This window comes from Ovis aries, chromosome 7 (genome assembly GCF_016772045.2).
Source record: "Ovis aries strain OAR_USU_Benz2616 breed Rambouillet chromosome 7, ARS-UI_Ramb_v3.0, whole genome shotgun sequence".
In the NCBI taxonomy this organism is placed as follows: Eukaryota; Metazoa; Chordata; class Mammalia; order Artiodactyla; family Bovidae; genus Ovis; species Ovis aries.
This window is the reverse complement of record NC_056060.1, coordinates 86,550,611-86,577,516: the sequence shown is the minus strand read 5'-3', so window position 1 is coordinate 86,577,516 and position 26,906 is coordinate 86,550,611. Positions and strand designations below refer to the sequence as shown.

The following is a 26,906-nucleotide window of genomic DNA, read 5'->3' as shown; positions in this document are numbered from 1 at the left end:
GCTATGACCAACCTGGACAGCATATTAAAAAGCAGAGACATTACTTTGCCTACAAAGGCCCATCTAGTCAAAGCTATGGTTTTTCCATAGTCATGTATGGATGTGAGAGCTGGACTATAAAGAAAGCTGAGAGCTGAAGAAGTGATGCTTTTGAACTGTGGTGTTGGAGAAGACTCTTGAGAGTCCCTTGGACTGCAAGGAGATCCAACCAGTCCATTCTGAAGGAGATCAGCCCTGGGATTTCTTTGGAGGGAATGATGCTGAAGCTGAAACTCCAATATTCTGGTCACCTGAGGCGAAGAGCTGACTCATTTGAAAAGACCCTGATGCTAGGAAAGATTGAAGCCGGGAAGAGAAGGGGATGACAGAGGATGAGATGGTTGGATGGCATCACTGATGTGAAGGACATGAGTTTGAGTAAACTCCAGGAGTTGGTAATGGACAGGAAATCCTGGTGTGTTGGGGTCCATGGGGTTGCAAAGTGTCAGACACGACTGAGCAACTGAACTGAACTGAGTCTCCGGTGGCACCAGCTGGAGGCTCAGCAGTCCCAGGCCTCAGCAGAGTTGAACTGGCTTTGTCTTTATTACTCCTCTGGCCCATTCTAGGCTTCCAGACCTGGCCTGCTTTCAGCTCCTGCTGTCCCAACTAGCCAGGCCAGCACCTCCCGCCATGGTTTCTTCCAGGAGAGCTGGCCATCTCAAGGCCAAGTCTTCTGTGCGCTCAGGCACTCAGTGTGTCCAGCTTTTTGTGACCCCATGGACTGTAACCCACCAGGCTCCTCTGTCCATGGGATTTCCCAGGTGAGAAAACTGGAGTGGATTGCCATTCCCTTCTCCAGGGGATCTTCCTGACCCAGGGATCGAAGTCACATCTCTTACGTCTCCTGCATTGGCAGATGGGTTCTTTACCACTAGCACTCCCTGGGAAGCCCCAAGTCTTCTGTGGTTGAGCTCAAATCCCAGAGTTTAGCTGGTTCAGGAAGCCCTAGAAGGGGCCAGTCTTATTAAAAGCTAACATTTATTGAGCACTTATAGGAGAATAATACCAGCTCATGTAATCCTCAGAAGTACCCAAGGGTGCTAGAATCAGCCCTAGATGAAAGAGAAAGTTAAGGCTCAGAGAAGTTAAATAACTCGCCCAAGGTCACAATGCTGGTAAGTGGCAGACCTGGCCCTTGAACCCAGGCAGTTCATAACGCTCTGCTCTGATACCCCCAGGCCTTCTGGGCCTCTGCTGGGCTGCAGAGCTGGGCAAGAGTCAGGGGGAGGAAATGACCTTGCTTAAGCCCTCGTCTAGAGATGGAGCCTTTCCCAGTCTCTCAGGGTGGGGCAGAGGAAGGTACTGTGGACTGAGAGATCCCAGGAGAGCTGGGCTCTAGGCCACCTGTGGGCAGGTGTCTTCCCTGTTCTGGCTTCCTGTCTGTAAGATGAGGGGTTTGGCTGGGAGGTCTCTGAGGACCAGGCTGGAGCCAGGATCCCATGCATCCCAGAGGTGCAGCCAGCACCCACATAGCCGGCAGCCGGAGCTGACTCTGCTCCGCAATTCCCATGAGTTCTCAGGAACTGGTCCACAGGGCTTGGCCATTGACTTGTAGACGAGAATCACTGCAGCCACTCGCAGTGTCCCAGGGGAAGGAGCTGTGGATAGGGAGCCACCCGATCCTTTCCCCCAGGCCTTTCCCCACCCAGAGCACACGAAGCCACGGAGCATGCCCTGAGCCTTCCTGCCATCTGGCCTTCTCAGCCTCTTCAGCAATTCAACACCTTTTGTTCACAACAAGAAAGATTATTTCCCATGGCTCTGGACTTAAAAAAAAAACAAAAACAAAAACACAGCATTCCTGGCCTTGGGCACCGGTCCCATTTCCCCTCCTCTCTAGGTCTTTCTTTATATCCCGTCCCTGCCCTCCACCCTCAGATTCTGTCCCCACCCCCACCCTTCCAGGACGAAAGCTCAGGTTCACTCTCACCGCTGGGAGGTTACTCTGGGGGACAGGGAGGAGGGGAAGTGGCTGTTACCGTGAAGGTTCGGATTCACGTCACCCTCCCCGCCACGCCAGCTGGCTATGACTCTTCCCCTAAGTGTCAGTAAGTCCTTCCTTGTTCTGAACTGCCCTTGAGTCTCCTCATATCTTCACAGCTAAGGCTGGACTTCCCTGGTGGCTCAGACAGTAAAAGCATCTGCCTGCAATGCGGGAGACCCAGGTTCGATCCCTGGGTCAGAAAGATTCCCCTGAAGGAAATGGTGACCCACTCCAGTACTCTTGCTTGGAAAATCCCATGGATGGAGGAGCCTGGTGGGCTATAGTCCCTGAGGTTGCAAGAGTCGGACACGACTGAGTGATTTCACTAAGGATGGTTTGCCCAACATTACACACAAAGAAAATGGGTCAGCAGCAAGCTAAGAGATTTGCCTAAGGGTGGGGAAGTTGGGCTTCCCAGATGGCGCTAATGGTAGAGAACCTGCCTGACAATGCAGGAAGAGATGCGGGTTCGATCCATGGGTCGGGAAGATCCCCTGGAGAAGGGACTAGCAACCCACTCCAGTATTCTTGCCTGGAGAATCCCACAGACAGACAAGCCTGGCGGGCGATGGGCCACAAAGAGTCAGACATGACTGAAGCCACTTAGCATGCACGCACGGGGAAGCTGGTAGATTTGGGATCAGAACTTGACTTTTCTGGCTCCCCATTCAGCACTCTTGGGCATGGACCAGTGATGCTCAGCCTGGGGGTGGTGGACACCGGAATTACCCGGTAGGTGTAAATTAGATCCAGAAGACTCACGCCCCACTCCAGACTTCAGATATGAGAAATCTCCAGTCAATTTTTATGTGCAGCCAAGAAAGAGAAACAGCAGCTTAAGATTTCTAGGGTTATTTGAGCTAGAGAAGGGATTCTTGAAGAGCTAAACGGTTTTCTGACTCCCCCTAAATAAGCAGTGAGGATGAGGGGGTTTGGGGATAAAAGGCTGCAGCTAGTATCCCTAAAGTTGTGTCACTGTGGGGTGGCTCATGAGACTGGCCCTTATATTCATCTCTCAGGAGATCTCCCTCCCCCCCACCTCCCAGCTTGTTCTGAGTCAGTGGAACATTCACCAGAAATCTAAAGAGACCCACACCACCTCTTCCCTTGAATCCCTAAACTCTTGCATTTCTCCCTGGGTCAGAGGCCAGTGGCCTGACCACTTCTTCCTGGGCCAGCATGCCTGCCTGCTGTCCTGTCCCCATGAGTCTCAGGGCTGCTCCTCCTGCCCTGATCGAGCTTGAGCCACTTCTTCCTGGCCTTGGCTGGAGCCTTGGTCTCATCTGCAGTACAGCCCCTCAGTCCAGCTCAAAGCCTTCCTCCAATGAGTGGCCTGGGCTAGACCTTGTCCCCAGTCTTTACACAGCCGGGTTTTGCCAGCACTGCCTGGCACACTTCTTCTGGTTTTCCATGCACAGGAGTTGTCAATTCCCCTGACAAATCTGTGGGCTCCTTGATGGCAGCGGCTACATCATTGTGGTTCCCCCACAATGACCAGCCTCAGTGAAAGATACATGGGCCTTTATTCAGGGCCACATTTGCGGTGAGAAATAAAATGTAGGTGATTTGCGCACATTTTGCATAGTGTGCAGAGGGTATCCAAGTCATTCATTTTTGCTTCCCCATGGCATATTGTTGGTTCCTGAGTCCTGCTCCCCATGTCACACCACAGAGCAGAGACAGCATGCGATCTGGGGTCAGGAGGCCTGGCGTAGACCTGGCTCTATTATCTGCTAACTGCTACTTAACTTCTTGTGTTCAGCTCTCCCTTTTATAAAGTGAAAGTGAAAGGGCAGTCACTCAGTCATGTCTGACTCTTTGCGACCCCATGGATTATACAGTCCATGGAATTCTCCAGGCAAGAATACTGGTGTGGGTTGCCATTCCCTTCTCCAGGGGATCTTCCCGACACAGGGATTGAACCCAGGTCTCCCACACTGCAGGAAGACTCTTTACTGTCTGAGCCACCAATGAACATAATTACATCTGTCCTGCCTATATCAGAGTCGTTATGAAGATTGCTTAAAGGAGACAGTACATGGAGACATTTTCATAAACTATAAGTACCCCAAATGTGGGTTGCTGCCTTTGCTATCCTCTTTCTAGGATTAAGGTCAGCCTCCATTCAGAAGCTCCTAAATGGTCCCCTCCATCACCCCTGTAGCCAGCAGCCCCAGCGTGGGGTGTGTGGGTTGGGGTTTCATTTTGCCGTCTCTCCCGCTAAGATCAGAAGCGCACTCAGCACCACGGACAGCACCACACCAGGCCGCTCCTTTCTGGGGCTGCTTCTCTCTGCCAGGGTCCTGTGAGCACTGCTCCATGATACCCTTGGCCCAATAATAACGCCAGATAACAGCTACTAAATGAGTTCTGTGTGCCAGGCACTGTGCCAAGTCTCTTAATGCGTCCACTGGGTTAACAACAAACCTATCAGATTGCCTGTTGGGTACGGTCAATGGCCTTTGGCACCCATTCCCTCCTCTTTCCAGTATACCTCCCTATACTGCAGAAGCTAGAAAGCTGAAAACTACATTTACATCACTCCCTTGCGGCTGGGGTTTTAAATAGAGATCGAGTTCCATCGATTTAGATGCACTGGAGATAGATTTATAAAGCCCGCTGCCCTCACTGCGTTCTGCTGACAAACTGTTGAGGAGGGGAAGGAGTTCTCTGCAGCAGATCAATGCCCAGTCTTTGGCTCCCGGGGAGGAGGGGCGAGAAGACACTGTGGGGTAGGTTGCAGAGGTTCCTAGGTCCTGGCTTGCAAGAAAGAGAACACAGAATTCATGGCTCCTGTAGGCCCATCTTGGCTGTGGCTCAGAAGCAGTTACATCATCTCTGCTCTGTTTTGAAGACCCAGGTACTAACCCTTCTGGTTATTTTACGAGTATATAATTCTCTGTTTAAATTCTGTTTGCTTAAGGTTCTTAGAGTGGTTTTTGCTTTCTGTGCTAACAATGAGGAGGTACTATTATTACCCCATCTTGGGCATAGAGGAGTTAAGTGATGGCCGAGTTCAGGCAGCCAGTGAGCAGTCGGACCTGAGCCTGGGACAGCTGACTCCCCAGCCCCCTTTCCAACCATTTTGCCATGTGCCACCCCCAAGGCAGCGAACACCAGCAAACAGCCCAGGAAATAGGAACAAAGCTCCTAGGAGACTAAAGACAGAAGCTAAATGGAGAAGAGAAAAAGCTGACAGAGAATCCCAGGGATGAACTCCAGGCCCAAGTGGACACAGCCCATGACAAATCCTCAGAAGAAGGAGGGGAAGGAGAGGACACAGATGTTTGTGGAGGGCCAGACAGGGCCCTGTCCCCCTGATCACCAAGCATGCCTCAAAGCCAGGTCAGAGGCGGCAGCCTAAAAAGTGAGTATCAGTAGCCCCATTCTCCAGGTAGAGAAACCAAGGCTCACAGAGGTCAAGCAATGGGCCTAAAGCCACACAGCTGAGGAGAGACAGAGGCAGAATTGACATCTAAAGGGTCGGGTTCCACCGCATCACATGACCTCTGAAGGCACCATGTGAGCAGAGAGCTGCCTTGCCCATTTGGGGAAAGTTGTATTTCTGGGATTCAGGAAGACAGCACCCCACTCCCCCACCCAGGATCTCTACTACATCCCAGGGGCTCTCCTCTAACCAGGAGGAAAGGCTGCAGGGGTAAAGGGGGCTGGAGGGCAGACAGGGGAGACCATAGCCTCTTGGACCCGGGGTGCAAGCTGAGTGTGCCGGCTCCCCCTTCACCGCCTTCTCTCTGCGTGCTCCCCCACCCTGCATGAGTCCCTCTGCTTGCTGGGAAGGTTCCTTCCCTTGCCCTCCAGACTCTGCACCCGCACCCAGAGCCCATGCCTTTTTGCCTATGGCCTAGAAGTCAGTGAGCCGCCATAGCTGTGTCCAAACAGGGCTGGAGGCGGGGGAGAGGCAGCAGTGGGACATCAAGACCCCACCCCTGGGAGCTGGGCAGTGACAGGCACACACCGGGAGAAGGAGGGACAATGCCCTACTTGTGCTGAAAACACAAAGTAGGGAGTGAAAACAGCAGGCTATAATGATGGCAAACTAGATGATTTCAGTTCAAAAAGAGAGGCAGGGGTGGGGGTATAAAAAACCAAATTATACCTGTAGAAAAAAAGACCAGCTATCTCTAGGTGGTGGGACTATTTTCTTTCACTAGCATTTGAAAAGTATTTCCTGGATTTGAAAAACCATTAAACATAAGCATATATTATTATTTATAATTAGAAAAAAATCCTATTCAAAAAGGCAGCCTTGCTATTTCTAGGATGTGAGAGTTGGACTATAAAGAAAGCTGAGCACTGAAGAATTGATGCTTTTGAACTGTGGTGTTGGAGAAGACTCTTGAGAGTCCCTTGGACTGCAAGGAGATGCAACTAGTCCATCCTAAAGGAAATCAGTCCTGAATATTCATTGGAAGGACTGATGCTGAAGCTGAAACTCCAATACTTTGGCCACCTGATGTGAAGAGCTGACTCTTTTGAGAAGACCCTGATGCTGGGAAAGATTGGAGGCAGGAGGAGAAGGGGACAACAGAGGATGAGATGGTTGGATGGCATCACCGACTCAATGGACATGGTTTGGGTGGACTGCGGGAGTTGGTGATGGACAGGGAGGCCTGGAGTGCTGCAGTCCATGGGGTCTCAGAGTCAGACATGACTGAGCAACTGAACTGAACATACAATCAGCTTCTCATCCTTTGGCATCAAATCCTTTTCCTTCCCCACCTTGAGTGGCCTCATCGTGACCTGCTCCCACTCAAACTTGTCAGTGGGGCAGAGAGGGTAAGAGAGGGTGCAGGGGCCAGGCCCTTGGGGTGGCCCAGGGGTTCCTGTGCCAGCTGCCTGCTCAGAAAGAAGAGTGAAGGCCTGAATCTGAGGCCACTTCCTCCCTGCTCCATCCACAGGGCCTGGCTGGGCCAGGGGCACCATGTGGGCCAAGGTGGCCATTAGCCCGCCCTCCCTCCCCAGGTCAAGAGCTCCTTCGGCAGCTGTGGTGCTGGCCGCATGGTGAAGACCCAGGGGTAGTAACCAGGGAGGGGGGCTCCGTGGTGCCCCAGGGCAGCTCTCACCTGAGCAAGTGGGGGCCAGCCTCCCTTCCCAAAGACCCCACACCGATCAATCAGTGGAAGATCAGGACCACTAAGGCCCCAGCAGCATATCTGGAGGCAGTCTAAACCTGGATCCCCATGGGGAAGGGAATAAAGGAGAGACAGGAGCCTCCTGGGCTGGGCCTGGCCTCTGGACTGTCTCCGCGGTACCTGACAGGGGCACACATTCTTCCAGGTGACGAAGTGTGTTTACAGTCATCATCCCACCTGACCCCCAACAGCCTGGTGGCAGCAGGGGTAATGACTGTCTCCATCTGACCCAAGAGGATGCCGAGGCCCAGAGAGGGTGAGGAGCCTAGCCAGGGTCACACAGCCCGCAGTGGTGAGGCAGATGGAGGCAGGGGTCTGAAGCCAAGGCCTGAGATTTTCCATAGCTCCTTCTGACATTTGAGCTTTTGGCTCCTGACCTGCTCCAGGCGGAGGCCCCCTTGGCCCCAGGACTCCTCCAGTCTCGTCTCCCCCGTCTCCCGAGAAGGAGCCTCAGCTCCAGTGGATGGGCAGCCCCTGTCCCTCAAAGGCTTCGGGTTTCTCCACTCCCCCCACCCCTGTCATTTGTGGAAAGGCCTCGTGAACCTCCCCACAGAAGGATGCTCCACTGTCAGCCCAGCTCAGCTTTGCTTTCTCCAGGCTCCCTGGGTCTCAGCAAGCTCGTCCTCCCTTCATTTACCCTCTCCTGCGTTCTCTAAGGCTGGCTGCACTAAGGGGGATGAGATGTACCTCTCCTTTCACCAGCCACATTCTAGAAGGGATGTGTCAAAGGCCTTGGCTAAGAGGCAATTATAACCTACAGCCTGTAAGAAGGGCTGCTCTGGGGACAGGACTCACTGGGAGGGGTGCGGAGCCCAATTGGTGGTGTCCAGGGGCCCTTCTAGGACCAGGTGAGCCTTAGTGGTCCTGCAGGTCATGATGGAATCTTCTGGAAGGGCTCTCTGTAGCTCTTCTTGACTTACCAACAAGCCCTGCCCATGGCTCCAGATCCGTCTCACCCACCTCTCCCCTCATTTCCACCCCGTGGCCCCTCTGTCTGCCCCTCAGTGCCTGAAGCATGTCACCTTCCCTCCTGCCTTTGCATATGCTAGCCCTCCTACCTGGAATGTTCCACCCGCCCCTGAGTTAACTCACTCTCCCACTAGTTAATCTCAGCTCTATTTCTTCCTCCTTAGCAAACAGCTCCAGTCCAGGTCAAGCCCCCACATCTCATGCTTCAGGACATCCTGGGAGACAGACAGAGCTTGGCACTTAGGTGTGGGCCCCTAGCAAGACTGGACTCCTGGGACCCAAACCCTACCTCTGCTACTTACTACTTCCATGTCTTTAGGTAAATGTCTTAACCTCCCTGGGCCTGTTTCCTTATCTGTAAAGTGAGGATGTTAATAGCATCATCCTGACCGGGTGAAGGTGAGGATTACATGAACCAATTCACGTGAAACACTCAGAGCAGCCCCTAGCACATACCCACAGCTCAGTACAGTGAAATATTATTTCCTTGTGAGTAACTGGTGCATGCGTGCTCAGTTGCCCAGTCAGGTCCGACTCTTTGGGACCCCATGGACTGCAAGCCACCAGCCTCATCTGTTCACGGAATTCTCCAGGCAAGAATACTGGGGTGGGTTGCCATTTGCTCCTTCAGGGGATCTTCCCGACCCTGGGATGGAACCCACATCTCCTGTGTCTCCTGCACTGCGGGCAGATTCTTTACCGCTGTGCCACCTGGGAAGCCCCGGGTACCTAGTCTCTCTGATGTTTATTCATGGAATGACACAGCAAATGCCTGCCTCCCTTGGTGGATGGAAAGCTCTTTGATGACAGAGCCCAGGGGCTGTATTTGCTCATTATTTTCTCTGCTGTGCTGGGTAAAGCACAGCGCTTTACAAATATTTGTTGAAGAAAGGGATGATCAGCAGCGGAACTAGGGCGGGTCTCGCCTGGCCCCATGATCTCAGATTCAGCATCTTGGCTAGAGAGGCTTACAGCCCCTCTAACCCAAGCCCCTCCTTCCTCAGATGAGCAGGCTGCTGCTGGCTCGCATTTCCGCAGCTTGCAGTCTCATGGGAAGGGCTATGGCTCCACTCCGTCCACTCCCGCACCCCCGCCCCCTGCCCCGGGCCCCCACCAGGCTCTCCTCATTCAGAGAATTGGGGGCATGATGAAATCTTGGACCGAGGTATCCATTTATGTCAGAAAAAGAAAGTGAAGTCACTCTGTCATGTCCGACTCTTTGCGACCCCGTGGACTGTAGCCTGCCAGGTTCCTCCGTTTGTGAGATTTTCCAGGCAAGAGTACTGGAGTGGATTGCCATTTCCTTCTCCAGGGGATCTTCCCAACCCAGGGACTGAACCCGGGTCTCCCGCATTGTAAGCAGACGCTTTACTGTATGAGCCACCAGGATTTGGGGGGTGGGGGGAAATGGTGGTGACACGTCATCCGGTATCTGATTGTTGGGGGAAACATCCACGCCCTCCGCAACCTGGTGAAGCTGCAGGCTTCGATTCAACCAGAGTTATTGCCGTAGTTTCCGTCTCCATGGTGACAAGTCCAACCTAGCTCAGCAGCGGCAGGACCCCCGTCCCCCAGGCTAAGATGCCAGCTAAGATGCTCCCTCCTCAGCCTCTTGTCTGATGGGCTCCTCTGCAGTGGACTGAGAGAGGGGGCAGCTGGGATGGAGCCATGGCAGGGGAAGACCCCAGTCCATCTGCATCCGCCGGGTAGGGGCGGGGAAGGTGCCCGACAGCAGGAGCGAACAGGCGGGATGCTACGGGGCACCGTCCCAGCCCAGCTCCGCCTGCCGTCAGAGGGGCTCTGGTGGTGGACGGTGTTGCAGGCCGGCGGGAGACGGAAAGACCCAAGAATCTTGCAGCCAGGAGGCTGAGCCCTGGCCCACGCAGGCCAACCAGATGTTGATGATTCAGGGCTGTGCAGACAGAGCCAGCCTTCACTGAACGCCTTGCTCTGCGCCCCGCACTGGTCTAGGATGTGGGGAGGACGGCAGGGCGCTCTGCCCTTGGTGGGCACCCGGTCAGGCGAGAGCAGTCAGAGCAAAGAGGAACCAATGCCCCTGTGAAGAGAGATGCCTACGCCACTGCCGGTGCCCTGCCCGCGTCTGGACTTTTCTCAGGAAGGAAACTCAAGGAACTCTTGATGGGACTGCCTCCTGGGAAGGGAATGAGATGGAGGTTGAGGCAGGGAGAGGAAGGATGACTTTCCATGATATCCTCCTTTCTACTGTTTGGATTTTGTACTAAGATGATAACTAACCAAACCAAACAAACAAACAAACAAACAAAAAAGCCAAACAAAGATGACAAGCACCATGTGACAGGTACTACCAGAGGGGCAGCAACTCCACGCTGGGCCCGGGGAGGGGGAAGCGGCAGCCCTAACATCAAGGGACTCAGAGTTCCATCTGCAAGGAGTGTGTGTGGGGGGTCAGTCTCTGTACCCTGGGATGTGTGGACCTACTGGGTTGAAGGTTATCTCTCCAAAGTGCATGTCTATCTCCCACAGCTTATAGCTTTTATTTGAATAATATGTATGCTGATGGCAGGTAACTGGACTTACTGTGGTGGTCATTTTGGAATATATACAAATATCAGATCGTGTTGTGTAACTGAAACTAATATAACGTTATCAATTATTCTTCAAGTAAAACAATACAACCTAAAAAAATTACAACCTTATTTAAAAATAGGGAATCTGCAGAGATACTGGGGCTTCCCAGGTGGCGCTAGTGGTAAAGAACCCGCCTGCCAATGCAGAACCCGCCTGCCAATGCAGAACCCGCCTGCCAATGCAGGTGCGGGTTTGATCCCTGACTCGGGAAGATCCCCTGGAGGAGGGCATGGCAACCCACTCCAGTATTCTTGCCTGGAGAATCCCCATGGGCAGAGGAGCCTGGTGGGCTACAGTCCACAGCATTGCAAAGAGTCGGACACGACTGAAGTGACTTATCACCAAGCAGAGATGTTAGTTAAAATGAAGCCATACTGCATTAGGGTGGGCCTGGAATTCAGTGACTGCGTTCTTCCAATAAGGTCATGTGGAGAGACACGCAGAGAAGAAAGCCATGTGAAGACAAAGCAGAGACCAGCAAAGGAGCACGCAGGGTCATCACACCCACCAGAAGCTGGGAGAAGCAAAGAAGGTGTTTCCCGCGAGCCTGCGGGGGAGCACAGCCCTGCCAGCAGCTTGCTTTTGGACTTACAGCCTCCAGGACTGTGACAGAGCAAACGTCTGCCACCTGGTTCATGTTAACGTGTTACAGCTGCCCCAGGAAACGAAGACAATGCGCCTATGCATTTGTGTCTGTGTATTCTGAGGTGTGTGTATCAATGGGTTTGGAATCTGTGTGTGTCTGTGTGTGCCTGGGAAAGTATTTATGACTGCAATTTGAATTTTAGGTGTTGTGTGTATTTTGGGGTACATGCATGTTTGTGTGTACATTTATGTGCAGTTTTGTGTGTACATTTATGTCTGTGTGTGTATGCATGTGCTTTGGTGTGTTTGAGAGCTGATGTGTATACAGTCAACGATCTCTAAAGTCTCTCTTGGCCCTAACTTTCCAGAAGCCTGCCCTGGGGCTCCTGCAGCTGCAGAGGTTGGCCTTGAGGGAAATGTGGGCCAAGGACAGAGGAGAGTGACCAACAACAAGGCTGGGCTGGCACAGCCCCTCCTCTGGTCTAGGGCCGCCTGGGAAAGGGGCTGGTCTGCTGGGAGGGTGCCCTCCATTGCACCTGTTCTGTTGGTAAAAGGGTCTCAAGGTTAGTTAGGAGCGTGGGTCTTGCAGGAGCCATATCCTGGGGGCCCAGCCTGACAGCCTTCTTGGAGTCCTTCAAAAGAGCAGAGACCCCTAAGAGAGAGAGAGAGACCCCCTCCCATGAATCTGAGTTACCCTGAAACAGGAGAGCAGCGGTTCTCAAACTTTGGTGAACCAGCGTCACCGGGAGGGCTTGTTACACGGCAGATGGCCGGGCCCCTGGCAGAGGGTCTGATGCAGCAGGTGTGGGTGGGGCCTGAGGGTCTGCATCTCAAATAAGATCTTGGGTGATGCCGACACTGCTGGCCTGGGATCTTGCTTTGAGAATCACCGCGTTAGCCCGTACAGTAGGGGATGGTGTTTCTCCTCCATCTCCCCCAAGCCTTGCAGCGGGCATCCACATCTTTTAGGACAGGCCCCTGGAAGAGTCAGGGCTGACAGACTCAATTCTACTCTCATGGTCTGTCTCTCACAGTCACCCACCTATTACTTGTGAAATCATTTATTCAGTAAAATAATGGGCCCTGTTCCCTGCACTCAAGACACTGACAGTCTAGCCACAAGATTCCAGTGGTACACAGATCCACCAGAGAAACCAGGACAGCTCTGCCTAAGTGAACTCCAGAGGCCCACTGAAGGGATGCTGGGAGCACTGAGGAGGAGCCTTTGGCTGAGCCTGGAGCAACCCAGGAAGGCTGCCTGGGGGAGGTGTCAGCCAAAGTTAGCTCTTAAGAGAGGAACGACCGACCGTAGTCACATTAATTGAAGGCTCACTGCCAGGCACTGTGCTGAGACTTTGCAAACACGCACTCTTTCAAGGCTCAAATAAGAGGGAACTATTGTTGCTGAAGGGAGATTTGAGCCCAGTCTGCTTCCAGTAGCCGTGTTCCCAACCTTGAGCCTACGTGGGGATGGATCCTGACCTGAAGACGAGCTGTGATGTGGAGGCCAGGGTGGGGCATTCCAGGAGGGGACTGTGTGTGCACCCACGCGGAGAGGGAGGTGGGCGCAGAGGCTTCCCCCCAGCTGGAAACCATTCCCTTGGGCAGCATCGGGGAGGGACAGTGGGGAGCTGGAGAGAGGCAGAGGGAAGGTGCTCTGTGAGCACAGCTGCTCCAATGAAGCTGGGAGCCAGATGGCAGAGGCTGTGGGTCTGGCTCACATGGTTTCCCCTGGCCTGGGGCCAGAGCGGGGACACAGGGGCCTGAGAACCACAGGGTTACAGGGCTGGGGCGCTCTATTTACAGATCTGCTTGTGATGAAGCTTAGCCCCAAAGAGAGGCTGAGGGGTGACTGGCCGGCACAACCTCCATGACAGGGTGGCCCCTCAGTCCCTGGCCCCCAGGCCGCCTCTGTGTGGTTATAGGGGTTGCCAGCCAGCCTCATTACAACCTTGCTCTCACCTCTTGGCGGGGAGGGTAAGGAAGGCCACTCTGAGCCAGGCTGAAAGAGTGCTCAAATAGGGACCTGAACGCAGAGGATGGAACCAGAGGGTATGAAGTTCAGCTGCAGCAAGAGGTGTTCTAATCAGAGGCAAGAAGAGCACTGGCTTGGGACACTCAATGGAGAAGAGAGATTTTCTTCTGGGGAAGAGACCTGACCTTGTGTCTTTGTGACAGTCTGTCTGTCTGGAAGACATACGGTGGGGATTTCTCTCTCTCCTCTTCCACGACATCTCCAGCAAATCTCATCCACGCTGTTAGTTCCTTTTCTCCTTTCCTGCTGGCCTCCCATTTCTGCCTTCTTTCTCTGAGTGGGCAAAGGCTTCCCTGGGCTTATCTCAGTGTCGCTGGGGGCCTTTGAGTTTGGGCACCCTCCACCCAGCCAGTGTTCACGGAGCCCTCCACCTGCTGGAGGTGAAAGAACCACAGACTCTGCCTGGCACAGGAGAGATCAGACAGTTCAACCAAGGCCCACATTCAAGGCAGAGCAAGGGCCACGCAGTGGGAAAGACACAAGCCAAGGGGATCGGGCTGAGAGACCAGGGCCCCAGGGGGTCAGGGAAGGCTTCAGACAGGGACAGGTGGGATTTCTCGGCTGGCAGAAGAGAGTGGGGGCAGTCTTCTGTTTGGGCAAAGGGGGCAAATGAGTAGAGAAAGGAAGCATAGAGTGGAATATTCCAGAAATGGCAGGTTAGATTGACTTGACTGCAGAGGCTGGGTGAGAAGAATCTGGTATAACAGGCAGGTGGGGGACCATGAGGTCCTGAATTTCAGGCTGAATGATTTGCACATAATACTGTAGGCAGCAGGGAGCTATTGAAGGTTCCAGAGGAAGAGCGTGGCACTATCTGGGCTGAGACTAGAAGGGAGTCTAGATTGTGCTTCTATGCTAGTAGCTCCTGAAAGGCACCTGGCCCTGATTCTGAGTCCACTGACTTCTCAGGGGGTTCCCGAGGGGAGCAGACAACTGGTGTCTCAAATGTCACTGTTTTCGTGAGGCCTGTCCTGATGATCCAAGCAGTCCATCCTAAAGGAAATCAGTCCTGAATATTCACTGGAAGGACTGATGCTGAAGCTGAAACTCCAGTACTGTGGCCACGTGATGCAAAGAACCAACTTCTTTGAAAAGACCCTGATGCTGGGAAAGATTGAAGGAGGGAGAAGGGGGTGACAGAGGATGAAATGGTTGGATGGCATCAGTGACTCGATGAACATGAGTCTGAGTAAACTCTTGGAGTTGGAGATGGACAGGGAGGCCTGGCGTGCTGCAGTCCATGGGGTCGCAAAGAGTCAGACACGACTGAGCAACTGAACTGAACTCAGCTGTCCTAATGATCTTATTTACCAACTCTGGCACTCCCCCTTTTCCTTCTCTGTGTTTCCGTCACATTCATTGCCTTCTAACATCCTTCATCCGTGGTTTATGCTGTTTATCATCTGCTCCACCCTCGTTGGAATGAAGGCCCCATGAGGAAAAGTCAATGTCTGTTTTACTTGCTGCTCAATATTCCAGTGCCTAGCATAGTGCCTGGAATCCCAACAAACCCACCCGTGTGTGGAATGAATCAAGAGAAAAATTCCACCCTGCATGAACCAGCGTGGTCTGCTTTGTCTCCTCCCTGTCACTTTGCTCCTGGCTTCCTGAGCTTGGCAGCACTCAAGTGGAAAAATCTCTGAGAAAATCAGACAGAATTCTGCTTCTTTCCTGCTGTGCCTCTCACCCTTGCCAGAAATCTGGGAAGATTTGGACTGTTCCTTCTCCCTTCCTCTGCCAAAACACTTCCCTTCGTCTTGGAGTAGGGGCCAGGCAAGGAAAATTTCAGTCAAGGGAAGCAAGAGGCTCGCAGGCCTGAGGCAGCCCCACCCAGCTGCCTGGAAGAACTCTGATGGGCTCATTGGAATAACTGCAAATTATTTTGCAGTTACTAAAGAGTGCCCACCCCACCATGCACTGTAGAGGAGCTCTATGCATTTTGTTCCATTTGGGCCTCCCATTAACGCTATGGAATGGGTATTATCTTCCCATTCTACAGATGGGAAAATAGAGGCTCAGAGAGGCTAACTGATAAGGCCGAGTTCTTCCCACCAGCTGAGGGAGCCCCGGTTTGAACACAGGTCTGTCCTCCTCCAAGCCAGTACTTGCTCCTCTATGGCACACAGGCTCTCTTCTGCGAGAGAAGCAGCTGAGATGCAGCGATGGGGGCTTGCTGAGTTCTCTGTCCAAGGCGTCGTCAGATCACAGAGGTCTCTGCTGACCTCGGGCTTCCCACCTGAGCTATCAGGAGCTGAGGTTTTGGCCACTTCCCAACAATGAAGGAGGACAATGATGTCACATCTGCCACCCGGCCTGAGCTCATCAGAGAGTGAGAGTTATAATTGCAGGCACTGCCTGCTCTGGCCTGTGGCCAGGTGCCCGCTCCTCACTTCTGTGTGCACCACAAGAGCTGGAGTCGAGGACAGGGCTCCCTGCCTTGGCGGCCCAGCAGACACCAGGGACACCAAACCTACCCTTGTGTGCAGACCCAATGCCCAACATCCAGGGCTGCTCACAGCTGGGCCATCACTGGGGAGGTGGAAGAGCTTGGCTCAACCTCCTAGCTGTGCATTCCCACCCCAGGAACACAGTTAACCCACCTTGAGGGGAGAAACCCTCCCTCTCAGTAAACATCACTGAGTCCTTATGTACAAGGAAAAGAGAGGCTTTCTGCCTTTGAGGCTCTAAAGGACAGAGTAGAGCATAGTCACTAAACAGACCATGGGGAACCATGGATGATTCTAGAGCAGGTGAGTGAGACACCTACACGGTGGATTAGGAGGCGAATCTGGCAGCAGCAAAGTGTGGCTGGGGGAGAACCGGCCTTTGTAATGATTCCAGCTAACGTGTTGAGCACTTACTGGGAACTTGAGGTTGTTTCAAGCTTTACAAATACTAACTTTAATCTTCTTAGTAACCCTAGGGTACATTGTTATTCCCATTTTACAGACGGGCAGACTGATGTATAGTGATCTTATCAGCCTTGTAGGTGGTGGAGTTGGGCACTGAACCCACCTAGCTCCCAAGCCTGCTTTCTTTACTAGTATTCATTGCTGCCTCTTGCAGTGATCTGGGCTGGGCAGTGGGCAGGGCCGGAGGGAGGGAAGTGAAACACTGCCTGCGGTTAAGACTCCTTGCCTTGGAGAGCTCTCACATGGCCAGACCAGGAAATCATAAGGGAGATGTGAACATCAAGCACTTTGATCTGCATGGAAAAAAACTGTAGCGAAGATCACTGTTATTGATAACAGCGACAATCACAATGTTCTTGGACAACAGCCCAGACAGGATAACTTCTTTCACGGAAAAGAGATTTTAGAGACTCCCACAGAGAAATAATATCACAGTTATAACCTCCCTTGTCTATCCAATCCTTTCCTGGTTTTATTTATTACCTTATTTACTTAAATGGTGGCGCAGACAGTAAAAAAAAATCTGTCTGCCATGCAGGCAAACTGGATTTGATCCCTGGGTCAGGAAGATCCTCCGGGGAAGGAAATGGCAACCTGTTCCAGGATTCTTGCCTGGAGCATTCCATGGACAGAGGAGCCTGGTGGGTTACAGTCCATGGGGTTGCAAAGAGTTGGACATGACTCAGGGACTAACACTTTTATTTACTTAAATGGAGGAAAAAGCCTCACTTTGGTGCTGATCTGGTTTTCATGCCTTCTAGCTTTGGATGTGTGATCACCACCAGTGCTCCTTTCACAAAAGAGCATGAATTTCTGGGAGTCACCAGGTAGATGGAAGGAGAGGGAAGGATGTAGGGCATGGGGTGGCTCCGGCCCGGCAGGGGGGAGGCAGCTGCACCCAGGAAGGGCTGCCTGAGACCCAGGGCTTCCTGTGCTGTTTTGACGTGATTTACACTTGATGCCTCTGAGATGATTGGCTACATTTTAAATGACACTATTGATACAAGCAAGGCTTGAGAAGTTAAAAGAAATTGAGGTGGGAACATATCAAGAGTCCTTACAGCTCCAACAGTCTGTGAAGATACCATCTGTCTTAATCTTCTCCCAAGGGAAAATTATCTAGAGGCAGTGAGTGCTCAGAAGAGTTGTGTACCCTGTCCCCACACTGGGGTCAGCTGGGCAAGAGCCACTTGGGACCCAGCTGGCAGTTCAGCCTGGGGGCATCCTAGCCAGAGCCACACAGGCTCTGAACCCATTCCCGGGTCTCAGGAGCCGGGGTTACCTGGGACACTGTCCTCCTGGCCTCTCCTATTAGGTTGTGGGTGTGGGAGGGCTGGAGAGGGCATTTGCTCAAGCGATAAGCAGAGAGCCGTGGGCCACAAACTTGAGGAAGGAGCTGGCAGTGGGGACTGAGCCCTGCTGGGTGGGACGAGAGCAAAAGCGCTTACCTGCAGCAGCAGGTGAGGTCAGGGGCTTCCGAGATGAGCTGTCACCGGCTCGCCCTCCTCTTAATCGATCCTCAGGTGCTTCCAAGCGTCCCGGCTGCGTCTCTGCTTAATTCCCAACCACAAAGGGGGCTCCTCCAAGGCTCTGTGGCACCAGGACAAAGAAGTGGTCTCAGTGCAGGTGGGCATGGATCCCTGTCCTCCCTGAGCCTCCTCCCTCAGCCCAAGCAGGCCAGGCCCTCCCAGGTCCACCAAGCTTGTCAGCGCCTCCCCGCCAGGTCTGCCTCATGGGAACTCTGACGAGGTGAGGGGCGCCCCATATATGCAGCCATAAGCCCCAGTCTGCCCCTCTACTCTGCATCCAGATGCCCAGCCCTGGGGTAGGTAAGCCAGGGAGCTATCCTTCATCCAAGATCAACAGAAGCCGGGAGGAAGCTGGGGGCCCGAGAAGGACACTGTACCGCAAGTCCTGGCATCTGTGGCTGCTACTTGCCCCTGGTGAGGCAGAGCACCCCACTTTCCCTCAGTGGGGTGCAGGCTTCAGTGCAGACACACAGATAGACACACTGCCTGCAGGGCTGAGCTGGGGAGACCGGAGGGGCCCGTAACCACCAGGTGACTCTGAATATGATCAGAATCGCCTGGGGTGGGGTCCTGCTCAGCTGCAGGTTTAAGGGCCCTATCCTAGCCTGTTGAATCAGAATCTCCAGGAAGGTGCCTGGAAATGTGCATTTTAGCAGGTTCGCCACATGGATGCCAAAGAACAAGGACTCACTGGACTATGTGTGCTGGGAAAGGGTTGACAAGTCCTAGGATGAAGCTTTGATCATATGCGTGAGGGGGTCGTTGGTCCCTTTCCTAAAAGCAGGATCATAGGAGCCCAGTCCCTGCAGCCAACCAGCCAGGGGCCCTGGGCAACTTGCTGAAACCCTCTCTGGGTCTCTTTTCCTTGTGGACAAAAATGCAGGTTAGAGATGATCTCTTGGGCCCTTCCAGGTGTAAAATTATCAGTGTTAAAAAAAAAAAAGGTGAACCCACTGAGAAATGAATTTTAAAAGGAAGTTCACAGAAGCATTTTAAATAGTATTCTCCTTGTATCATTGGTTTTTTCCCTTAAATTCACTTTTTGAATTCTGAAAATAACATACTTATGTAAGGGGAAAGAAATCAAACCATTCAAAATAACACAGAATGAAAAGTCTCCCTGCTGTCCCAGACCTCTGTTCCACTCCCCAGAATAAACATTTTCTTCAAGAATTTTCCCATAAATACTGACAAATATATATCTATGCCTACATCTTTATTTTAAACCCAACTGGGACCATATTCCCAGTACTTATGTTTCTTTCTTAGTTATTACGCATCACACATCTCTGCACACCAGGAGACAGATCTTTCACTCCTGTAGCTGTCGTAACCTCCCGCTGAAGGACGCACTGTGATTTACACGAATCTATCCTTGCTGGTGGATGTTTAGGTTGCTTCTATGTTTTTGCTGCACAGACAAAGCTGTAGCAAACATCTTTGATGATATATGTTAGTGCATACATGTGAGGTTAGCTGTAGGATAAATCCCCAGGGGTAAGGAGTTGAAGGTTAGGTGGATTTAAAATTCAGGTCTTGCCAGATTGTCCTTCAAAGAAGATGAACCAGTCTGCACTGGCCAGCCATCAAAATTTTAAACTTTGCCAATATGTGAGTTGAAAATGACATCTTGTTTCAGAGTGTAGTTCTTTAAATATCAGAAAAGGCAGGCATTGCTTCCAGGGTTGCTTGGTGGCCTTTGCATTTATTTTTCTGTGAACTATGTTCTTCTAAATTAACTCACTGATTTTTAAGAGATTTTTCTAAAGTAAGACAATTAACTTTTCGTTATGTGCATTACAAATTGTCATTTGTCTTTTTTCTTTTTTTTAATCTATTTTTGGCATCACTGCTTACAGAAATTTCAGATATTTCTATAGCCCAAAATATTTTCTACTAGAGGATCCTAAAAATATATGCTCATGTTTTCCACTGGTATTATTAGGATTCTTTTTCTTTTTAATCATTCTTTTACTCTTTCCTTCTTTTAAATGTTCTTTCTAGATTTTATTTTGGTGTTAAGAGTGTGGTGGGCCCAGCTTTCTTTCTTTCCCCAAGGGGCTGGTTATCTCAAAGTCATGTTTGAATAATTCATTTTCTCCCCCTACCCATCCTCCCTCTTCCAGATTCAAAATACCAGTTTAACTATATTAGGATGGACAACAAAGAATCAAATGTTGATTCAAATTCCACCTTCACTGGATCTAGAAGTTACCTAAAACTTCATGAGCCTCAGTTTCCTCATCTAAAAGTGAGGTTAACTGAATTACACAGGGGAAAGTATAGGGAAACGTGGAGTTTTTCAGGCAGTTCACTAAAGTGAAGTCGCTCAGTCGTGTCCGACTCTTAGCAACCCCATGGACTGCAGCCTACCAGGCTCCTCCGTCCATGGGATTTTCCAGGCAAGAGTTCTGGAGTGGGTTGCCATTGCCTTCTCCGACTTCTCGATTAGTAACTCCATTTAATAAGAAGAGTAGATTTTTGGATACATATGATACTTATCAGCTTTCTGACACATTATTTGATATAATTTCATTGTAATTCCAAATAAATAAACGTTTCTAACGTTGGGAAACATTAGGGGCAACAGTAGCAACATCTGCATAGGGTTACTGTGAGGGTTCAACGAATCATTTGAGCAAAAGGATGTAGACAGATGAAGCTATATGCTCTCTACAAGAAACTAACTTTTGCTGTAAAGACATACATGGCTTGCAAGTAAAAGGATAGAAAAGATATTCCACGCAAATGGTAAACAAAAGAGACCGGGGTGGCCACATTTACATCGGATAAAATAGACTTTAGGTAAAAATCTGTCACAAGAGACAAAGAAGGATATCACACAATGGTAAAAGTCAGTTCCCCAGGAAGAAATAACAATTATAAATATATATGCACTTAACAGCTACTGCTGCTGCTGCTGCTGCTGCTGCTAAGTCGCTTCAGTCGGGTCCAACTCTGTGCGACCCCATAGACGGCAACCTACCAGGCTCCCCCGTCCCTGGGATTCTCCAGGCAAGAACACTGGAGTGGGTTGCCATTTCCTTCTCCAATGCATGAAAGTGAAAAGTGGAAGTGAAATTGCTCAGTCATGTCCGACTTAGCGACCCCATGGACCAGGCCCCTCCGTCCATGGGATTTTCCAGGCAAGAGTGCTGGAGTGGGGTGCCATTGCCTTCTCCAGAGCACCCAAATATACGAAGCAAACATGAACAGAATGGAACAGAGAAACAGCAATGCAATAAGAGGAGGAGATTTCAATGAACCTCTTTCGATAGTGAGTAGAACAACCAGACAGAAGATCAATAAGGAAACAGAGGACTTGGATGTATCCAACACTACAGAGCAACTAAACCCAGTGGACATATACAGAACACTCCTCCTAAGAGAAGCAGGATACGTGTTTTTCACAAGTGCACACAGAACATTCTCTACGATAGACTGTGTTTAGGTTGCGGCGAGGGCCACGGAACAGTGCCTGGCACGTGGGAACTCTATACGTTGGTGACTGCTATTATCATCACCACATAGTAAATGCATCAGGGTCTTAACAGGTATTTTCTGTTTCCTCGATCTATGAGCCAGTTGCATCACTCAACAAGTATCTGTAATTATGTGTGAGGCCCTGTTCTAAGCGCTGAGAACCAAGAGTGAGCAGCAGTAATCAGAGCTGTTCTTCTCCCCTCTGGTTAGACTCACTTCTAGTGATTTTTAGCACGTTTACTGATATTATATTTTCTTTCACTATATTGCAAAACGGGCTAAAGTTATATACAGGAAAGCTATGCGTTTTTGTTCTGAACACTGATTAGCAGTCATCTTAGTGTGTGTGTGTAAGTGTGTACACTCAGTCGCTCAGCCATGTCCGACCCCCCACGGACTGTAGCCTGCCAGGCTTCTCAGTCTATGGAATTTTCCAGGCAGGAATACTAGAGCGGGTTGCCCTTTCCTACTATAGGGGATCGTCCTGACCCAGGGATTGAACCTTCATCTCTTGCGTCTCCTGCATTGTCAGTCGGATTCTTTACCACTGTGCCACCTGGGAAGTCCCATCTTAGTATATTCCTTGATTATTTCTAACAGTTTTTCAGTGGACTGTCTTGTTCTTTTTTTCTCCAGATGGCCAATCTCATCATCTACAGTTTAAACTGATAAACCGTTCTCCATTCATAACCCATATTTTCAAATTTTGTATTGGCTTGCACTTCTAGAGAAGTGTTAAAGAATGAAGGTAATGGTGGTCACTTTTTCCTTGTACGTATGTCTCTGTACACACATATACACATACATACACAAACACACAAAATGTTAACCAATATCCATCTATTCCTATTAAATGTGAGTTAAAATCAGGGACATATCTTGAATTTTATCAAATGCCTTTTAGGTATTTTAACATTTATGGAGCTGTTTATATTATTTTCTCATCTCTTTTGAACTATTACTTTGTTCAATGATGTTAATAGTTTTCCTAATATTGGATCTATATCTCTGGAAGATAGCCCCACTTGCTCACAGTATATTCATTTTCTAAGCATAATGTTGTGTGATTCTATTTGTTTCTATTAATATGTGAATTTTGCACCAATATTCATAGATGAGATTTTTTTCTGGTATTTTTTCTCTTTTCCTGTGTGGGCTGTTTCTGTCTGTGTTGTGCTGGCTTCATAGACTACTATGGAGTGTTTCCTCTCTATGATCAGGCACACTGGAATACTCTCTTCCTTGAAGGTTTGATAGAAATTAAGAGCTGTTTAAACCTGGGTGTTTTGGAGTGGAGTTTATGAAAATTCAGTTTCTTTCATGATTATTGGTCTGTTGAGGTTTTTCCAGTTCTTCTGGGGTCAAGCTGATGATTTGCATTTTCTCAGAAAACTATCTGAGCTTCCCTGGTGGCTTAGATGGCATAGAGTCCACTTGCAGTGTGGGAGACCTGGGTTCAATCCCTGGGTTGGGAAGATCCCTTGGAGAAAGGATAGGCTACCCACTCTAGCATTCTTGGGCTTATCTGGTGGCTCAGAAGATAAAGAATCCACCTACAATGAGAGTAACCTGGGTTCGATCCCTGGGTTGGGAAGCTCCCCTGGAGGAGGGCATGGCAACCCACTCCAGTATTCTTGCCTGGAGAATCCCCAGGACAGAGGAGCCTGGTGGGCTACAGTCCATGGGATGGTCGCAAAGAGTCAGACACGACTAAGCCCAGCACACAGAAAACTATCAATTTTAGCTGATTTTCAACTAAATTTGCGTGTGGTTGAGCACAGTTTCCTTACAGAATTCTATTTTGTCTTGACTGTATCACTGTCTCCATTTTAGTGTTCAATTTTACATATTTGGCTCATTCTTCCCCTTGCTCACGTTAGATTATCTACACTTTAAAAAAGATCATAAAATGACACGTGACTGTTTTTTTTCCAGGACCCTATTTACTGTGTGCACGACCCAGAAACAGAGGAGCTAGAATGAGCTCAGTATGAGGATGAGGAACGTAGCAGGGGATGGGCAGCTTGACAAACATTTTAAAAGTACAAAGAGGAACTTCCCTGGTGGTCCAGTGGCTAAGACTCTATGTTGTCAATGCAAGGGGCCCGGGTTTGATCCCTGGTCAGAGAACTAAATCCCACAAGCCACAACTAAGAGTTGACATGCTGCAATACAGATCCCACGTACCGCAGTGAAGACCTGGCAAAGCCAAATAAATAAATGTTTAAATATTTTTTAAAAGTACAAAGAGCCTGCCCACATACTCCCTGGCCTTGAACACCCTAGATCTCCTTTCCCCAACTCCCCCACCCAGTTAAACCCATCAACTTCCAGTCTTCAATACCCAGCTGCCACCCTCTCTTGCAACCTTTCCCGATTTCCCTGCGAAAAGCCAGTGCCCTTCCTCTGATGTCTTAGATTACTTAATTTATTTTAATTTTGAACAATTTCAGGCCCCAAAAGGTTAAAAGTATCAAATCAACACAATCAACAAATGTTCATATTCTGTGGGCCCGAATCAACTTACAAGCTTTCGCACAGCAAGGGAAACCATAAAAAAATGAAAAGACAACCTACAGAATGGGAGAAAAATCTTTGCAAATGATACGACAGACAAAGGCTTAATCTCCAAAATATACGAACAGCTCTTACAACTGAACAACAACAACAACAAACAAACAACTCAATCAAAAAAGTGGGCAGAAGACCTTAATACACATTTCTCCAAAGCAGACATACAGATGGCCAGTAGACATAGGAAAAGATGCTCAACACCACTATTAGAGAAATGCGAATCAGAACTACAACAAGGCACCGCTTCACACCGGTCAGAATAGCCATCATTACAAAGTCTACAGAGAACAAATGCTGGAGAGGGCGCACGCTGCTAGTGCAAATGTAAACTGGTGCAACCACTATGGAAAACTAAAAATAGAATCACCACACGATCCAAAAATTCCACCTGGGCATATACCCAGATGCAACTATAATTCAAAAAGATACATGCACCCTTATGTTCATAAGAGCACTGTTCACAATAGCCAAGACATGGAAGCAACCGAAGTGTCTGTTGACGGATGAGTGGATAAGGAAGAGGTGCTACGTATACAAAAGGGGATATTACTCAGCCGTAAGAAAGAATGGAATAACGCCGTTTGTGCCGGTCTTGGGAAAGGGAGAAAGAAAACAAATCCTGTACCATATGATATCACCTATATGCGGAATCTAAGTGAAAGTCACTCCGTCGTGCCCGACTCTTTGTGACCCCACGGACTATACAGTCCATGGAATTCTCCGGGCCAGAATACTAGAGTGGGTAGCCTTTCCCTTCTCCAGGGGACCTTCCCAACCCAGGGATTGAACCCCAGTCTCCCACGTTGCAGCGGATTCTTGGCCAACTGAACTATCAGAGAAGCCCATGAAATCTCACATATGGCACAAATGAGCCTGTGGACAAAACAGAAACAGGCTCACAGACACAGAGAAGAGGCTTGTGGCTGCCAAGATGGGGGGAGGGGAGAGGAGGCCTGGGAGTGTGGGATGAGCAGATATGAACTATTATGTATAGAACGGATTAACAACAAGGTCCTACTGTAAAGCACAGGAAACTGTATGCAATATCCTGTGATAAACCATAGTGGAAAAGAATATAAAAATATAATGTCTGTATGTGTTTAACTGAATCATTTTGCTGTACAGCAGATATTGGTCCAACACTGTAAATCAACGACACTTCAATAAAAAGAAGTCTTAAAAATACAAACCCTAGGGTGGTGGGAGGGGGTTCAGGATTGGGAACTCATGTACACCTGTGGCGGATTCATGTCAATGTATGGCAAAACCAATACAGTATTGAAAAGTAAAAAAAAAAAAAAAACAACAAAAAAAAACCCGCTAACATTCTGTTATTTTTGCTTCCAGTCTTTCTTCTTAAAAGAAGTGTTATGGACAAATTAGAAATCGTTTATTTTCCCGTCAGTCTCAGCGACTTCCCTCCACACCCCCAAAGACCAGCACAAGCACAAGCCTGGTAGGTATCACAGCATTGCAACGTGCTTGTGCCCATAAAACATAGATATTGTTTTGTGATTTTTATTGAAATTAAATTTTCACTAATGGCACTATTCTGCAACTTCCTTTTTTTCACAATAATGTTTTTGAGACTGATTCATGATAATACTATGAATACACGTGTGTATATGCATCAGCCTTTTTGAGGCATAACTTACAAAACATAAAATTCCCCAGTTATTTATATTGTAACTGCTGCACAACATCCCATCTTTGTCTATTCCATCATTGTGAGTTGAGACCTCTTTTTTTGTGTTTCGAACACTGCTGCCCTAGATATCCTTGGAACCGTCTCCTTATGCACTTGCGTGAGTTTCTCTGGGTAATTAATCAGCCAGATGTGAAACTGTTGGTCATAAAGTACGTACATTGTCACCTTTAACTGCCATTGCCCCAGCGTCCCCTGGTGTTTGCACTGCCATTACTGGAACATTTCTGAAGCTGTTGTCACCATCCGCTGACTCGCCTACCCGCCCCTTCCCCGTGAATTACTGGAGGGCATGTCTGTGACTGGCACTCAATGAACACTTGATAAATGAAAGGATGAGCTCACTGTCTAGCAGAAGAGACAGACTCAAATGAGACAAGTGCATTAAGGGCTGTGAGACCTCCTCTGGCTGGGGTCCAGGGAAGGCTTCACGGAGGAGGTGGCGTTCAAGTCGGGGTTTGAAGAACAGAGAGACTCTGAACCGGTGAGGATGGGGATGAGGACAAGGACTGGGCTGGGAGGAGGAAGTGGGTCAGACAATCCAGGGTCCATTCGATTTGCCGGAGTAATGGTTCCCAGCCGAGCTGCAGGTAAGGGCGTGTGCATTTTGTAAAAACTTCAAAGTGGTTTGATTCCTCGCCAATCCCCACGCAAGAAGAGCCTCTGAGCTGGAACAGGATGAAGGAAGCAGGCGGGCAAAACTGGAAGAGGTATCTGGGGCTTACTCCAGGGTGAGTCTTCAATGGCAGGCTCTGGGGAGCCTGTGAGAAGGAACCAGGTCAGAGCCTAGCTCAAAGATGATTCATTCGATGAGCAGGCAGGTAGCTGCTCAGCCTCTGGAATAAGGCCTCAGTCAGAGAGAGACTGCTCCCCTCCCCATCTCTTTCCCTCCTCTGTCTCTGGGAAAAGATCAGGGCAGCAGGCAGCGGGCCCTAGGCCCACGTGCTCCTTCACTTTGCAGCTTGGGGGCCCAGGACAGGGGCTTGCACATCGCTTACCCACCCCCGCCACCCCACCACCTGGCCCCTCCAACCCTGCTGCTCTGGACAGATGACAGGACCAGGGCTCCAGGGAGCCCCTCCGTGAAGTGTGGATCCAGGACCTGGCATCCTGAACACACTTTCGGCGTGTCCCAGTGGGGCAGGGGTGGGGTGGGAATCTTATCCTTCCTTTTTCTCTGCTGTCCTTCAGCAGAACCCAGCTCTGGGCACCCTGCCCAGAGTGGAGGGGAAGGGGAAAACGCACGACCTTCACTCCCAAGTCTTTCTGTCTTCAGCAACTTCAGCAAAACCACCAGCAGTGACAGCTGCAGGTGACCTGAGGGT

The 26,906-nt window shown here is 50.0% G+C and overlaps 1 protein-coding gene across 3 annotated transcripts in view; it reads right to left on the bottom strand.

Annotated features, from left to right (window-relative positions):
• TMEM63C (transmembrane protein 63C) overlaps positions 1-26,906 on the bottom strand; it is a 75,584-nt gene that overhangs the window by 43,053 nt on the left and 5,625 nt on the right. For all 3 annotated transcript variants that reach the window (XM_027972076.3, XM_027972077.3, XM_042252787.2), the window contains exon 2: positions 17,739-17,880. The gene's annotated coding sequence lies outside the window, so the exon portion shown is untranslated. The remainder of the gene's footprint in view (positions 1-17,738; positions 17,881-26,906) is intronic.